General features: G+C 39.9%; 1 protein-coding gene across 1 annotated transcript in view; it reads right to left on the minus strand.

Annotated features, from left to right (window-relative positions):
- SEMA5A (semaphorin 5A) overlaps positions 1-16,580 on the minus strand; it is a 633,881-nt gene extending 617,301 nt beyond the window's left edge. Inside the window, exon 1 of the mRNA XM_039523675.1 lies at positions 16,439-16,580. The gene's annotated coding sequence lies outside the window, so the exon portion shown is untranslated. The remainder of the gene's footprint in view (positions 1-16,438) is intronic.
- Positions 16,581-17,137: the final 557 nt, after the last annotated feature.

Here is a 17,137-nt window from a genome sequence, read left to right on the forward strand (position 1 = left end):
AGCCCTGATTTACACTGGTGAGAGATCTTTACGGCATTGCTGCACAGGATTTCATAGGTGAAGCAAACCCAGGAAAAGCTCTACATTCTGTGAACCCATCTCTTGAGCCACAAGGAAGAGACGAGGGCTGACTGCTTCACCATAGCTGGCTACCACTGTATTGTCATCACTTCTCTTTTCAAAAGGGAAACTCTAAAAAAGTACAGGCAGGTAAAAGGGCATCCCATCAGGAATACACTATGTTCTAAGGACCCACATTCTGAAAATGATACTGTATTCCCAAGGGAAGGATGACTGGTGTTGCAGCAGAGAAATCTGGCAATTCTAGCTTCAAAGTAATTCTATTTTCCTTTTGTGGGTCAGTGTCACATGAAATTTTTTTCTCTCTGTCCCCCACTCTCCACACATTCAAGTACTGTACAATACACGGCTACTAATGCCACACTCATTGGCACTAAAATCTGCTATTGATTCTGTTTGGCACAACAGCAAGAGCGGCCTATGCAATAGAACAGCTGACTGACCTAACCCTCCACTTCAAATGCTTTTCTTATCACTATTTTGATATTAACATGTTTCTTTTTGCTGTACCAATGAATTGTAAATGTAAAACCCAAGCTCTTTATGCTAGTAATATTTTAGGTTTTATAAGTAAGTGATGCTAATGGAAAGTATTAAACATCACTTCAACTATGGCTAGAAATTATACTATTAAAAAATCCCCAAATGTAATAGTTATTAAAATTCTTGCAAGCATTAAATATGAAAAAGAACTTTATGAACCTAGTCTTGCACTACTTAGCTCAGACACTCTTTTTACAACTCTGCAGACAGATCTGAAAACATATGGGACTGAAATGTTCCACCTTATTAAAAACCATAAATTTTTAAACCAGAAGTCTTACCCTGAAGAGTTGCTTAGTTTTTATAACTATTCTAACAAAGAAACCTAAAACATAACTATTAAGATCTTCACTTTTAATGCTAAAAATAATGGTACAAAAACAATGTTACAGTATAGCATAAGAGAGTAGTAGACTTCTGTTTGTTACTGGATGCTCTCCCTATGTATATCACATATGCCCAGGTGGTTTTCATGTCCCTTTCTGAGACACATGTTTAAAACATCATCTAGAGCCAATTATCAAATTTTAACAGAATCTCTTCTTATTTCCCCAACTGAAGGGTCACTCTGATTAATTTTAAAACAACCTCCTGCCCTGGAGTCCCAAAGCAGCTGACTCCCCTGTTCCACGAAAACAGGAGAGAGAGAAGGTAAAAAAACAGAACTCCCCTGTTTAACCAGTCATGTAATTCAAAGCATTTAAAGCCTGGTTTAGGTAATTCATTCAGTTCTTCTTTCCCTAAATTCAGGGAATGGGAGATTTTTCTCTGTCCAGTTTGGAACTCCCTGTTGGGATGTAAAAAATGCGTAAAATACTATAAAGTACAAAAAATTGCCCACACCTTGAACATCATTGTATCAACTGATGAACAACACCCATATTTTGTGCCTCTACATTAATTATTATTATTATTATTAGCATCATCAAAATAGGAGCCACTCCTACTCCCACTGAAGCCAACTGGAACGTTGCCATTGACTTCAAGGGGTGCACGACTGGGCTATACAATTTAAATGCCTCAGGACAAGGATGTTATTTTATTGTTATGCCAGTAACACACATTTCACACCTATGATGCAATATAAATAACAAAAAATGGTAATCATTGTAATGTGGTTTTGCATAAAACTATAATGTACTTAAAGTAAACGTGTGTTCTGGCTTGCCTTGAACAACAGAGGTCTTGATTCTATTTAGTACTTGTGAACCACTAGCAGAATCATATCCAGGATATGATGCTAATTTTAGATTGTTGGATGTACTGCACTACAGGCTGTGTTAGAACTTGCTAAAAATAGCATATCTGGCCAATGGCACATCTCAACTTTTAAAGTGGTACTGTCAGGTTACCAGATCAGTGTTTCTAATTATTAGCTGACTTAAATATGCAAGCTACTGCAAAGCCCTTCTGCAGGACTTTTTGTGTTACTGTTGTTATCCTTACATAGTAGAAGCCTAATAGTACAGAGAACATATATTCTTTCCAGATGTTTATTTCTTTAGGAGGTATTTATTTTGGAGAGGTCTGTGGCTGTGGTGCATATTATTTTTTTAAATATCCTAATGGTGCTACACCTTTCAAATTGACATACAAACAATATTCTAAAATATAGTATTGTAACCTAAAATTTAGTACACAAGAAATTTATTTAAAGTGTTTTCCCCTTTAAATATACTGTTTTCTTTGGTCCATGATGTACTAACTGAAGTAGTTTATATCATACTGGTTTTGGATAAGTCAATGCAAAGAAAATGTATCAATACTTCTTGTTAGAAGTGCTGTATATTGGGCACTACTATCTGAGTTCCAACCTGCACATATAATTTGCTATGTCCAATGGATAATCATTTTTTATTTAGGAGTTCATGCTAAGGAAACACCCAGTAGCCAAAAATCAGTTTGGGTGATCAAACATCTGGGTTTGGGAGTTTTTTAAAAAAGTCTGGAGCCAGCAGCAGTGTTTTGGAACTTGAGTGATAAGTGCTTTAGATGTATACATCTTTGCCCATGAGCACTTCTTGCCATGCATACTAGAGACTCAGTCAAAGAGTGGGTTAAGACTCTATTGGCGGTGTCTTTTGTTCTGATTTTTTCAAATGTGTTTTGAGTAAGGGGGGTTTAAATTTGAACACATTAATGTCATTCCAGGAACAGACCGAGACTGTCAAAAAGGCACATATCCTGTCAAAAAGGCACAGTGACAGACAATCCCGATGGTTATGTTTAGAAAAACTTAAGTAGAAACAGGTTTCAGAGTAGCAGCCATTTTAGTCTGTATCCGCAAAAAGAACGGGAGTACTTGTGGCACCGTAGAGACCAACAAATTTATCTGAGCATAAGCTTTCGTAGGCTACAGCCCACTTCATCAGATGCATAGAATGGAACATAGTAAGAAGATATATATACATACAAAGAACATGAAAAGGTGGAAGTAGCCATACCAACTGTAAGAGGCTAATTAATTAAGATGAGCTATTATCAGCAGGAGAAAAAAAACTTTTGTAGTGATAATCAAGATGGCTCATTTTAGACAGTTGACAAGAAGGTGTGAGCATACTTAACATGGGGGAAAAGATTCAATATGTGTGAGTGAAAAGATAAATCTGATAAGAAGGGAAAAGTCCCCATTTCTTGAGACAACAGCTTTAAATTGCTTTTTAGTGTTTTGATCTGTTTTCATATATGCTTAATTAAATCCAGTCACACACCATCTTCATTCAAAAGATTAGTGATTACAGCACAAGGGCATCTTAGCCCTGGAAGGGTCTCTGACATTAGCCTTCACTAGGGCTGTGGCTACACTTAGCACTTCAAAGCGCTGCCGCGGTAGCGCTGCCGCGGCAGCGCTTTGAAGCACTAAGTGTAGTCAAAGCGCCAGCGCTGGGAGAGAGCTCTCCCAGCGCTGTCCGTACTCCACCTCCCTGTGGGGAATAACGGACAGCGCTGGGAGCCGCGCTCCCAGCGCTGGGGCTTTGACCACACTGGCGCTCACCATCACAAATCACTGTGACTTTTTCTTCACAGCCAGGGACATTTGCTCTAAGTTAAAGTCAAGGAAACTATGTTTTAAAAGTCTGCAAGTAGATACTTCAGAGAAACATACTGCTATAAAACACTCTTAAATGTGGAATCAACTAAATACAAAAACTAATGTCCCCATGAATATCACCAATATTAATTGACATATAATTAAGTGAAGACTACTTTGGATTACAGATAATCTAGGTGAATTTGTAACTGTTCTTTACTGGCTATGATGATGGATGCAACTCACACAGGAAGTCCAGCCTGCTTTTCCAGTCTGTTTGAACTGTGTTCCTGTACCAAATTGAATCGTAACACTTCACAGCTCTTCTTCAGATCACAGGCTCTCTGATGACTGGAAGGATTGGCTCTGTGATTGCTTTCACAAAAATGATTGCTTTCTCAGAGGTGGGGGGGAAAAAGTCTGGCTCTGGTTTACCTAACCTGAACTGAGAATCTCTCCAGGATTTACATTGGGATCGTTATCATTTGCTCCCAACTTCTCACACCCAAAATACAGACAGCCAAAGCTAATCCATAAACGATTACATTAATTTTCAAGGAGAAAAATAATGCCTCCTCTTTGATCAGTTCATTTTGTAATTGTGAAACCTATGAAACACAAACTCACTTTTTATCTCCCCACTTGTATCCCAAACGTCAAGTGGTTTACACATACACTGATGAGTTCTACTCCACAAGACACTACAGGTCCAAGGAGAAACACAAATTAAGTGATTGATGACTACATGGCAAATTGGTAACCGTGATAACAGTTGAAAGTTTAGTAGATCCACAGACCCTCTAAGTATATCCAAATGAAAAAGTCCTTCCCCCCCTCCCCCGAAAAAGAATAAGTCATATCCCTCTGCTCCAGATTAAAAGTCTAAGATTTAGCTTCTGTAATTCACATTATGAGATCTTTCTTACTGTCAGTTATGTACATTAAACATGCCTGCCATGTGTTGTACAGATCCATGTGTATCTAATTAGCTAATTTGTATATTTACAAATAATTTGCATATGATCATAAACATCAGTTTTAAAGATACTATGTGGATTAAAGTTCTGGCGAAAAGCATTGGATTGAGTCTAAATTTCCCTTAGAGGGTTCCCCTGAGCAGTGACAGCAGATGTGGCAGAGCAGGAACTTACTCCTTGCACCTCTCAAAAACAGGGGTCAGGACTTGTGAGGAGCTAAAAGTGGCTTGAGTTGAGCTACAGGTAATGAGGGCAGCCTGAAGGGGGTGCACTGGCTGGGCAGGAGAAAACCAGGGGATGGGGTTGCTACTGTTTGGCCCATGTCCCCTCTATCACCTTCTGGCACCTCCATTCTGTTCCCAGACACTAGGCAGGCTCCATTCCCTTCAGAAGCTCTTCTTCCACTAGTATTCCTTATCCCCACCTTCCCTCCCAACAGCTCTTGTCACCCCCAACAGTTCTCCCTGCTTCTCCTCCAATAGTTCCTGTCCCCTGCATCCCACTTTCTTGCTTCCAATAGCTCCTGCTCCTCTTTGCTCCCAAGTACTGCCATACTTCCCCTGTTGGGGCACTGATGCTGATTGGTGGCTGGGAACAGCAGGACTAGACAGCCAGAGAGACCACCTACAGCTGCCCCTGGTAATGGGCAGACTGAATTACAGCCCTAACCATCTTGCCTGCCCAGACGGGGTCCAGCTGAATGCAGGTCATTTAGCCAGGTCTCTGAGAACACATGGGGTGACCTGCATGTCTGAGAGTCAAGTGAGATACATGATACTTGGCAGGTCTTCCAATTGTAAGGCCACTTCTGCACATGAATAACATTTTTTTGATAGTCACCATCTTGGCTGGCATACCGGGGATTGCAAGCTAAAAAGCATGAGTTTCTACAGCTGGAACTAAAGCACCAAGGACTGTAACAGCAACCGACTCATGTCCTCTGTGGCTCAGAAACAGATGGGGGGCTGTAACACATGCTCACCAGTGGGTTACCTTTATACATGTGAGAGGTGCCACACAGGTCACTGAGATTATTCATGTGCATAAGATTTCCAGAATGAAGGTCAAAAAAGTATGCCTATCACCAAGCTGTAAACTTAGTCTTCCTACTGCCACATGCCAAAATATTGACAGTCTGTCTCCCACTTCAACAAATAATTGTTTTAGACAATGCTTAAGACCATTTAGCATAGTGTAGGACTGTCCTGACCGTCCTTATTTCAGGAATCATGCTGCAGCTTGAACCTTTAAAAGAACTAAGTCTGATCATTATATAACAAAACAAATAAAATCTGATTTTTTTCTTCAGCATTTATATACAGTGTATATTTATGTTCAATTGAGTTTCATCTGGTTTTATTGCTACATTACATTGTCACATTAAAATATAGGCAACAAATCCTGTAGAATATTTTCCTTTTCTATACAATTTAACTGAAAAATTCCTGCAATATTTACTGGTCAATGTTCAAAAATTTAAACTTTTAACTGAATTAATCTTTTTAATTGCAGCCAACCACACAACAACTTGCAAACTAATTATTTCTTTTCACGCACTGGTTACTGCATATAAGATTTTCATCAGGGCTGGCAACCCAAGATCAGTTTGGCCCTATTCCTGAATCCAGGGTGAGTTTAGAAAACTCTATGAGCCAGAAATGTGCTACATGTGCTTTTATTGTTCAACACTATGCAGTAATGTCATTACATCATTATATAAGGGATAACATTGTAACACCATCAAATCTGACACACAACTTCTTAAAAAAATTGTGCCTATAAAATTAATACAAGACTAAGTCTGCTGTTTAAAATAAAATATAGAATGTAGGGAAGCCTCAACCACTTTTTGGTATTTTTCTTATATTAATTTAATCCAATTAGTTAATCTATGCTCTGATATATTTCCTATATTTCTATAACATATTAGACCCTGCTTTTGCTCTAGCTGCAGATTGCTTCTTTGCAGACTTGTACCATACATGTTGCCTTTTAAAGCTACTTATAAGAGCAGTGAAAGGAGTTGATTTAAATTGCATTTCCTTAATTCATTTTCCTCAGCTCCAAGGTACACCTACTCCATCCTTCCCCACAACCAATCTCGCCGGAATAAGGTTAAGAACTTTATAAATTTTAGATACTATACATAATCAATATTTGATGCTAACATTTCTTTGTTCTTCAGAAAGATGAACTTTTTAGAACACAAAATGAAACCATCAAAAACAATGTTATCTCCATTTCAATTCACTTTTCCCTTTTGGGGTTGTTTTGTGCTCAGCTGCTGGACTGAGACTGACTTCTCCTTCCCTTTAGACTGACTTGTCTATCCTTCCCCAACCAATGTCAATTACCAGAAAGAGGTCATGCCAGCAGTGTAGCTAAAAACAAAAAGAGTCCACAGATCAGCCAATATTATTACAATTACCATTATTTAGTGAGCTGGGGAAATTGTGGAAAAATATTTGTGAATATTCATTTGAATTTGAAAGTGAAATTCAATTTGTATTTGTGATTAGCACTGGGTAAATAATGAAAAAATATATAATCATCCATCTATCCCCATACCCCAAAACTGAAAGTTTTATCCTTGGGATGCATTCAGTTTCCATTTGCTGGAAACCTTCAAATCTGAGGAAATTATTGGTGTTCCTCACTTTAGATCACAATATATTGCATACAACACGAGGGGTCTTACTGTTTAAGCCCTGATCCTACACAAACATATGCACATGCTTAACTTTATGCACTGATTAGTCCCATGGGGGAATCACTGTTCTTCATACAGAGACCCATATTCATTTATGAAAATGGACATGTATGTGCAAACAAGAGCATTCACTGTTTATTAATCACTTTTTATAAATTGTTCTGAGGTTTGAAAAGTTTTAGCTAGGAAATAAGAGAGCAGAAACAATACAATATGACTTAGATAACCAATCACATAATCAAAATTAACTATTCACAAACATTCCATGAGGCAAGGTTTTCCAAAGTGTGGACGGATGGGAGGGAAAGAACAAAGGATTAGCTGAGAAGTAAAGGCTGATATATACATTTCTCAACTGTCAGGAGAAATATGAATCTCCAGGCTCATATTTCATTTTCTAAAAAATAAGTCTCCAGCTACTATAGTGTTAACAAAAACCTCCAAATTGTCTGCCTATGTTTGCAGAGAGCCTGAAACAAACACTCTGGGTTTGGCTACACTTGCAGCTGTACAGCGCTGGGAGTTAAACCTGTCTTCATACAGCTGAGTAGGGAAAATGCTGCAGTCTGTCCACACTGACAGCTGCCAGCGCACTGTCGTGGCCACATTTGCAGCATCTGCAGCGGCATTGGGAGTGGTGCATTATGGGCAGCTATCCCAGCGTTCAAGTGGCTGCAACGTGCTTTTCAAAAAGGGGTGAGGTGGGATGGAGTGTGACAGGGAGCGTGTGGGAGAGAGAGAGTGGATTTTTGGAGCCGACACTCTGTCAGCAGCTGCTTTGCAAGTTCCGACCCCCTCCCCCACCCCTCTCTCACTCACTGAAAGCAAACAGCCCTCTTTGTTTTTTTCCTCACAGACCAGATAAGCAGCCGCTCCGAAACTGACACCGCCCCTCCCGCCCGCCGGCTGCTTCTCTCCTCAAGCCCCTTCCTTCCCCCTCTCTTCAAGCAAACACTAGCTGTGGGCGTTCCAAAGGGAGCTCCCTGCCTCTGCTTGTTCACAGCAAACAGGAGCTGTGTTTGTTTTTTTGATAAGCAGCTTTGGGAGCCCCGAGTTCACAACAAAACAAACAGAGGCATCACAACAAAACAAAGAGAGTTATCTTTACTTAAAAGGATTATGGGAAGCTTCCGGAGGTCAGTTACAGCGTACTAAGATTATTCCCTGTTTACACTGGCACCCCAGCACTGCAGCAGCAGCGCTATAGTCTTTATTCCTCTCGTAGAGGTGGAGTACAGCCAGCGCTGTAGCCAGGGAGATACAGCGCTGTATGTGCCTTGCCAGTGTGGACGGGAAGTGAGTTACAGCGCTGTAAAGCCACCACCAGCGCTTCAACTCTCAAGTGTAGCCAAGGCCTCGGAGGGGTGAACTGCCCTATTAATTTCAAATGGTGATAACTCAGATGCCAATTATAATGCTTCCAACTTCAACATTATTAACTCTTGCACATTTGTAGAAATTAGAATCACAACAATGGGCTAAATTAATCAGATAATTTACTTTCAAAGGATCATTTAATCAGCTCTCTGTGAGGTCATGGGATTCTCATATTTCCAGGTATTGTATAAAATACAATATCCCACGTCTACACAACAAGCTAGATACTTGTTTTAACTATTTGAAGGGACATTTATGATATATGACCTCTACCACTTGACCTAAAGGATGAAACTTATCAGCAGTCAGCTATAAAAAGACCCATATGTGTCTACCATGAAAACAGCCTATATAAGAGGCAACATACTCACACCTTGATTTAGTGCACAATCATGCTCCTGCTAAAGTCCCATATCAAGATTGAAAGACAAAGAAACAGTAGACACAAATCAACTGTCAAATCAGAGTAAGTTTTTAATTGCCTGGTGCTCAAGAACAATTAGATTACTTTTCTTCAAACTGTAATGTACAATTTCCTTTGCCTTCAGATGAAATTTAGAAATTTTCAAGATGAAGAATTTTCCAAGACAAAGTTATAAACAGAAGAGCAAAAATGGGGCTTTATAATGGAAGCTAGTTGCAACCTTAACTGTGGACAGGTTGCTGCCTCTCCATAATTTTGACCAAAGAAAGTTCATCTGTATCCATCCAGAGCGTTTTATAAATTCAAAGTTAAAAAACAAACAAACCCACACAAAAACCCATTACTCCAAACTTTAAGGCTTGATACCTTTTCTCTTCCAGTTATTGTACCACATTAATCCTGCAGCTGATAAAAACACAAAACAGGGAAAGCATGAGGCCCAGACTGTACAGGTTGGTGTTCACAGAATTAAAGACACGTCTAAACCTCAGAACAAGAAGTGTGGACCTGTGCCAAGGAAAAAAGCAATGAGATCAATAAACCAGAAAGCATGGTGAATCTATTAGGAAATCCAGGCAAAACTGCATGGATTCTGGCCTAATTCTGTGGGGCCGTAACTCCTTTATGCAGGCCTCTGGGTTTACTGCAAATTGGCAGTGTGGCTCTGGTCCTGGCATCTACATCATAACCCGTCTTTCAAAAGAGGCTGTAAACTGCACTCTGCAGATGGGAGCAGTTCATCCAGTGGCTGCTTCCCAGCTCCTTGGTCTTCCCATCTAAGAACATTCCTATAACTTTAAATCCCATGGGAAACAGCCTTCTTAATTGACAATCTTCTTCATTCATCCTCATAATTCCTCCAGAACAATCCACATCATGATTTCAGTTACTCGGAACATATAAACTAGAAAACTAATGAACTGTCAAAGGAAACCAATAGTTTATTGACTGTGTAGAACAATGCAACTGACATTTCACCCTGTAGAATACTGACTACAACCTTCAACCATTATATTTTTCTTCATCCACTTATTATTAACCTCTCTTCTGGAAATGTACCCCCTAAATCAGGAGCATCCACATTTTGTCAACCCAAAAGGCATATGGACAACTTGCCATGAGCCACCCTTCTTTATCCTATGCGCTTGGGATTTTCAAAAGTGCTCATCACTGGCCTATTGAAATCTATGAATGACTTCAAAAAGAACAAAGTTAGGCCAACATCGAGTGCTTTTGAAAATGGCAACATACAGTATACATGATTTTTATTGAAAAATAAATGTATACAACCTTAATATTCGCTTAGACTTATGTCATCCTGTGTAGAATTCACCAGCAATAGAAAATATCAAATAATTCAGAGACATTAGTGTGGGCCAGAAGACTGGGTCTCTAATGTTTTAGAAAAAATTATTTCCAGACTGTATCTCCTTACCCAAGGCTGTTTACATAGGCCCTACGATAAAGTATAATATGTTTATAAATTATAATGTGTTTGATCGTGGTTGAACCTGGTTCTAATCAGAGACCAAGTTCCAGCTTAGCCCTCACTCTCCATTTAGACAGAATTTGTTTTTAAACACACTTTTTAAACTGTGTTTTTTTAAACACAGGTTACAATATGGCCCTGTCTCTTCTGGCTGATCAAAACATTTTAGAATTCAGTTCACTTGCAATCAGGTAAAGCCTCAGGAAGGGCCTTATATATAATGAAATGGAAGGCAGCAATTTTAGGACTCTTTAAATCACAATTTATGTACCAGATGAAACAAAAGCTGATGTAACGACAATATGCAATGGTTATCTCTTTAACACACAGTAAGGATTTCAAAAACTGTAAATTATATTCTCAGGACAGCTGATTCATGAATGCTTTTCAAGTGATTTATTCACGACGCTTATTTTATTACTTTATTTAATAACTATGCAAACTGTGATAGTTCTTTTCCAGCTGTTAATGGAATTCTAAATCCTTAGGCTCCTGTATATATTGTTTGTAAATAGTGATTTTAGAAATAGGACTTGTCTCTATTCTGTTTTACAAAAGTTGTGTAAATGATAAACTTGGGCGTGATTGTGAAGCCCTTAAAGATAGTTTGAAAATGGGAGTGCATCTCATACTTTACAGCAAAATTGAAACTTTATGAGATAAAGCATTTTCATATTTTTTCCTTCAAAACTATTTAAGTTAATTTATATTGTGATTAGAAAGAGTTTGGATTGTTAACAAGAATTTGTTTTCCAAGAGTTTTCAGTGCTTTCTCAACAGAAGGTTAATTCCATTCCCAACATTTTACCACTACACGTAACTTCTTCTTTGAAGTTCCTTGGCTTTCTAATACACCGTGGAATGTAAGTGTAGATTTCCTAGCACTAGAACTCTTTAGATAACCAAGATTAATTGTGTAAATACAACTATCTACTATATTAGAGTATTTAATTTCTTTTCCTTATACTGCAATTGACTGTTTTTTATAATCTAGCATCTAGGGTGGCAATACACATTAGAAAATAAATATTACAATAAATCCAATACTGGAAGAAAAAACTGAATTTTTTTCAGATGTTGAACAACAACAAAAAGAGGTGCTCTATCAAAACTGCAGACTGCTAGCAACAAAGTCCTAGAGATTTCAAACCTGTATTCCAGTTAGGTTTACAGTTGTTATTTCTGCCACATGCAATAGTTAGCCTCTACCTGGCTAATTCCCTCATAAAAACAAAGGGATGTGTTTACTTAGCAAGTTGTATTTCTTAAAAGGCTGTGTCTTATTTTCTGCATGAGAACCAACTTTACCTGCATAGTACAGTTCAAGCTGCAAGATTCTGGAGGAATTCGAAATAGCAGACTGCCACCTGTCTTTTGCAGGTTATTTATGCAATGCTGCAGGCTAGAAATTAAAACTAGCCTACCATGAACAGCTGACAAAAGGTGTATGTCACAGAGGGCTCAGTCTGAAATATGTTTGGATATGGTTGATAAAACACTCATTCTTTTAAGTCAGTTATAGTTTACAAAGACAAATTAGAAAGATAAAATGTGTATGTTCTGTATTTTACAACTTGGTGTCAAGAAGGAATGTGAAGTATAAACCAGAGAAGGAGAAGAGGCCAAATTAAGCCAAATTAGACAATAATTTGGTGAAACTGAGCACTGACAGAGATTCAAATTATATATTTCTACATATATTTTATGGAAAAAATATAAGAACTTCCTCAGTGATTCTTATTTTTAATTATCATACCAATTTATCTCAGTAACTATGGCAACAGTTCAGAAAAAATTGGTCAAAATATAACAATCAAGATGATATATCATAATTTTACAGTTCATATGTTATAATCAAGCTTCTTTTTAAAAAATAGCAATAATATTATATTATACTATATTATATCATATTATACTATATAATAAATATGTACATATTTGGTACACTGAAACTCTTATCAAAAAGTATTGATTAGTAGATATTGCTTCATTCTAATTCATTTGATCACAGACCACACACATACTATGGGTGTAAATTAATGATACTCAGACCTCAGTGGTTCAGGAGCCAAATTAGCAATCAACATTACCGAAAAGAGCCACAGTTGTGTGAAATCATTGTTTCATTTACTATAGTACTATATATTCATATTTAAACAGTATGACGGGAAATGTGTATGTGTGTGGATATATATATATATATTCTCACAGCAACATGGCTGACCAAGTATTATTATTTTATCAACTGCAATTGATTATTAACATAGAAAAAACATCCTAGTTGGTTAATAACTTAGACTGGTTAATAATTAAATCACATAGTGTTTTAATATAATGTGATGCAAAGAGACACACATTAAAGAGCCACTTGTAGCTCGCGAGCCTCAGTCTGACTATCACTGGTGTAATTCATCCAGTGCAAATCAGCTTAAATCTAACTCTGATGTTTGTTAGCTTTAAGCATGGGCATAACCTCATCTCCATCAATGGAACTGTTTTCCTAGGCTTAAAGTTAACCTTGTATGTAGTATGAGGGACAATCTTCACTCATTGAAATATTTTGCTTTCCACAATCAGCTGTCTGTACAACTTTTTATGAGTGATGTACCCGAATACTTGGATGCTAATATCTAAACTGTATTGTTAAATTTATTCACCTAAATTTGGGTTCTTGCTGACTGTGTACCATATGTAGCTTATGACTTTTAAAACAAAACTTTGTATTTGTGGATAATCTAAGCACTACACCCAGAAGTACAAACACTCTTTTCTTAACCTGTCTATTATGTAATTTTTTTAACATTAGCTGTAACAATATTTGAAGGATTAGAATCCAGTTGAAGATCTGACCTTGTATGTCCAAGTAATTTTCCAATTCCATCTGTTGAATCCCTTACTGTAATTAGTTTCTAACTGATGAAGTGGAGTTGCTAAGATATTTTTGTTGTATTCTTTGCAACTTATATTTTGTATATTTTATTTAATATTCTATTACATTATTACTTAATTCCAACATCCTGATAACACAAAACACAATAATATAATTCTATATGAGAGTAATAACAATAGATGTAAAACCCTGTTATTACCCCATTTGGTTCAATATCTGATTAAACAAGCTTTAAACTCTAGCTGTTCTGCAACTACAGGGGTGATGGTACAGATCTATGTGACTGCAAATTAGCTCAGTGAACTTGACATAGCCAAGGGTTTTGACTTTACAAGGTACACAGGAAACTGCTACTTGCACATATTGTAGCAAACTGATACTGGGAAAAGATTTAAAACATGGTGTAGACTGTTGCTATTAATATATTCAGCTCCTTCAAAACACTATGTGAAAACTTCCTAAAGGAAAAGTATAACTTAATCGCAAGAGTTTACATTTTCTATTTCTGAACTATCTCTTGGACAGAAAAGTAAACTGCCACCCATGAGAGCAAAGTCTCTGCTCTCTGTGGGCGTTTACACAGCTATTCACCACTAACATGAGAAAGGAGGTGATGCCATTAGAAAAAGTAATAAAAATGTATTATCACCATCTACCCTAAAGAACACAGAAATATGTCAAAATCTTTCATTTTACCCATGCAAGGACTGAGGAATACTCCAGCTGCTAGAGTTAAAATTGAACTCCCATTTCCCTTATAAATCATGTTTTTACAGAGCTTTTAACTGGGCTGAAAATTTTTTGCTTCAGGCTGGAGTCTGGCATACAAGAAATCAGTCCAAGAACGTTTAGTGTTTGCTTTGCTTTACAAAATGTTGTTTATTTAAAAAAATCTGTTCAACTATTTTTAACTATGTAAGTGTGCTTCTACAGTCCTCAAAATAGCTGCTGCTGCTTTTCTCAGTTGTAACCTTGCAGGCTCCATACTCCATGCTGCCTTTGAATATCTATCTATCCATCCATTCCTGAGCTGTTTACTGAATGAGTGCGAACACTGCTTTTTTTTCAATGAAAAAAGTCATAAGGATTTTTAATATGTGAACTTGGTGCGCATGCTTGGCATCCAGACTGAAATGAGAAACCGTAACGGCTACCATCTCTCAGGGTAATAATCCATGCAATAAGAAGGATTTACACAACAGACCATGATGTCTCGTTCAGTGTATTATGGACCATTAACTCAAAATGTACTCTATAAAAGGTGTCAAAATACAGGTTTATACAACAGACCAGAACTACTGTTGTTTATCAAATTAAATAATAGGTGCAGTACAAGTATATTAAAATCCATATGCAGCAGCAACTAGTATTATTTGTAGATGTCCAAGTACACATTTGTATAATATCCAGACACTTTCCATGACCGCTTCCCTTGCCCTCCACCCATTTCTTTTTGACTTTTATGAAAAGATATACAATACATTGAAATAACAATAAAGCTGTGACAAAAAAATCCCAAGGTATTTTCTATATGTATATATATTCTATTCCAACCTGAGGCAGATTAAGGTGTTTACTTCAGGATCATTTACTTTAATCAATTAAATAACCAAAAGGTAAAATGCAGCAGAAGGTTGGGGTGGGACCTTCTGAATGTACTTGGAGAGGTTGAAGAGGGGAATACGATTAGTTTCTATCAGTTTTAAAGACATGGAGTTTTGCTGTTAGTTTTCATTGTCTTGGCTAAAGAATTAACTCCTGTTTTGTAACAGCACTAAATGGACTCTCTGTTTGCCATCTCTTATTTCTCTCCCTCTTAGGTATCTGTGCTAGATACTTAACAAAGTAGGTTCTGCTTAATGGGAACCAGTTGCGAGTTTTGCCCTCTGTCCCCTGCGATGGTGACCCCAGACCGCTCACTGATTTCTCTAAACAGTGGCTGGAGAATCCAGCCTCCTCGAGCCGAGCCTTCGCTTCCAGCGCCCCCTACCGGTAACCGACCGCTATGGCAAAGAGTAAAGTCAGGCTCCCCACTCCAGAAACAAAATCACTAACACAACCTGGAGCAGGTAAAGCAAAGGGCAACAGCGCACACTCACAGGAAACACATTAGCAGGAGCTGCATCACACCTCAGCAAAGAGCCCTGTTTGCACTGGAACAGAATATGTGCTCAGAACATGGATCTATGGGGGAGGGGAAATCCGGAGCGATACTGGGCATTGATGCAACATCCACCGACAGTTTTTCTGCCACGCTCCCCCTATTAGCACCTCTGGAGGCCCTACAGCCCCTCTTTTCTCTGATCAGATCACGGTGCTCCCTTCATCCTATATGCTGGATCGAGACTTCCCACGAATAGAAATACAACAGGAAGGGGGGAGGGTAGAGGTTTCCTTCGTTTAGGTGCTGAGCAAATTGCAGGTGCACCCTGTGACCCAATCATCCCCCCAAAGAAGAAACTCCCATCCCTTCCTGCCCCCAGGACAACTGCAGCCTATACCACACCACAGTGAAAACATCGCACCCCCTTAAAAACAACCTCTCACTGTGCTTGGTCACTTAGTCAAACCAAGTTTGATACGCAGCTGCTGTGCAATCAAGTCTGTCCCCAGCAGCCCCTTCCCTGGCTCTTCAAATGGCAGAAGCTGGTGTCCTGCAGAGGGGAGAACAACTCGAGAGAATTGGGGGGGGGCTGAGTAAGGGGGCTGGGGAGGTGAGTTTTAGCCTTAATGATGTTTAAGTTGCCAGCCCACCCCAGTGATGTTCAGATCCCGCACCGGGGAGGGAAGCCAAGTCACTGAAATGTTTAGTTTTCATCTCTCCCATCTCCCCCAGCCCAGCACACACACAGCAACAGTATAACTGTGGGTCACCAGAACTTGCAACTGGTTGAGCAGCTTTCAGTGTTTACTCACCGCAGCGGAGAATTCATAACCTGAGGCTGCTTCTCGGAATCGGCTCGGATCAGAGCGAGCCGACAGACCCCAAAGTAAAGCACAACAAATCCCAGCACGCAGCAGAGGCAGAGTGAGGAGCGGCTCCCCAGGTGATGCGCCAGCCCGGGGGGGGGCCCCCACACGCCCGGGCTCCGCTAGCGCTTCAGGGCTCGGGGGGCTCCAGGTCCGTCCGGGCGCCCCCGGGAGGGGATGGGAAGAGCCCGATGCACACGGCTGGGTCAGGCGGAGGAGAGGCGGCCCTCCGCCGGGCAGCCCCTGGGAGGAGGCTGGGGAATACGCAGCGGGGAGTTGCCTATGAATCCTGCCTGTGTCCCGGGCTTCCCGGCGGCTTCGCAGCCCGAGGGCGGGTGGGGAGCTGAGCGAGAGCGCCCCGGCCACGGGGAGTCCGCACGGGCGGGCAGGCGGGCAGCCGGAGCCGTGTGCCTGTGCGAGCGCCTCTCGCCGACTCCCCCTGCAGGCCTGGCCGGGAGCGGGACTCTCTCCGCGCGGAGCCTCCCTCCCCCGCGTGCACACGCCGCCTCCCGGGGCCAGGCAGGGAGTGAAACCAGAGCCCCGCGTCTCCCCCGCCCCTGAGCCCCGGCGGCGCACTCCCAGCCCGCCCCGCTCCCCGGCAGGCGGGGGTAGAGCGCGCGCCCCTCGCCCTGCCCGTCCCCAGCC

Source organism: Mauremys reevesii, linkage group 2 (assembly GCF_016161935.1).
Source record: "Mauremys reevesii isolate NIE-2019 linkage group 2, ASM1616193v1, whole genome shotgun sequence".
In the NCBI taxonomy this organism is placed as follows: Eukaryota; Metazoa; Chordata; order Testudines; family Geoemydidae; genus Mauremys; species Mauremys reevesii.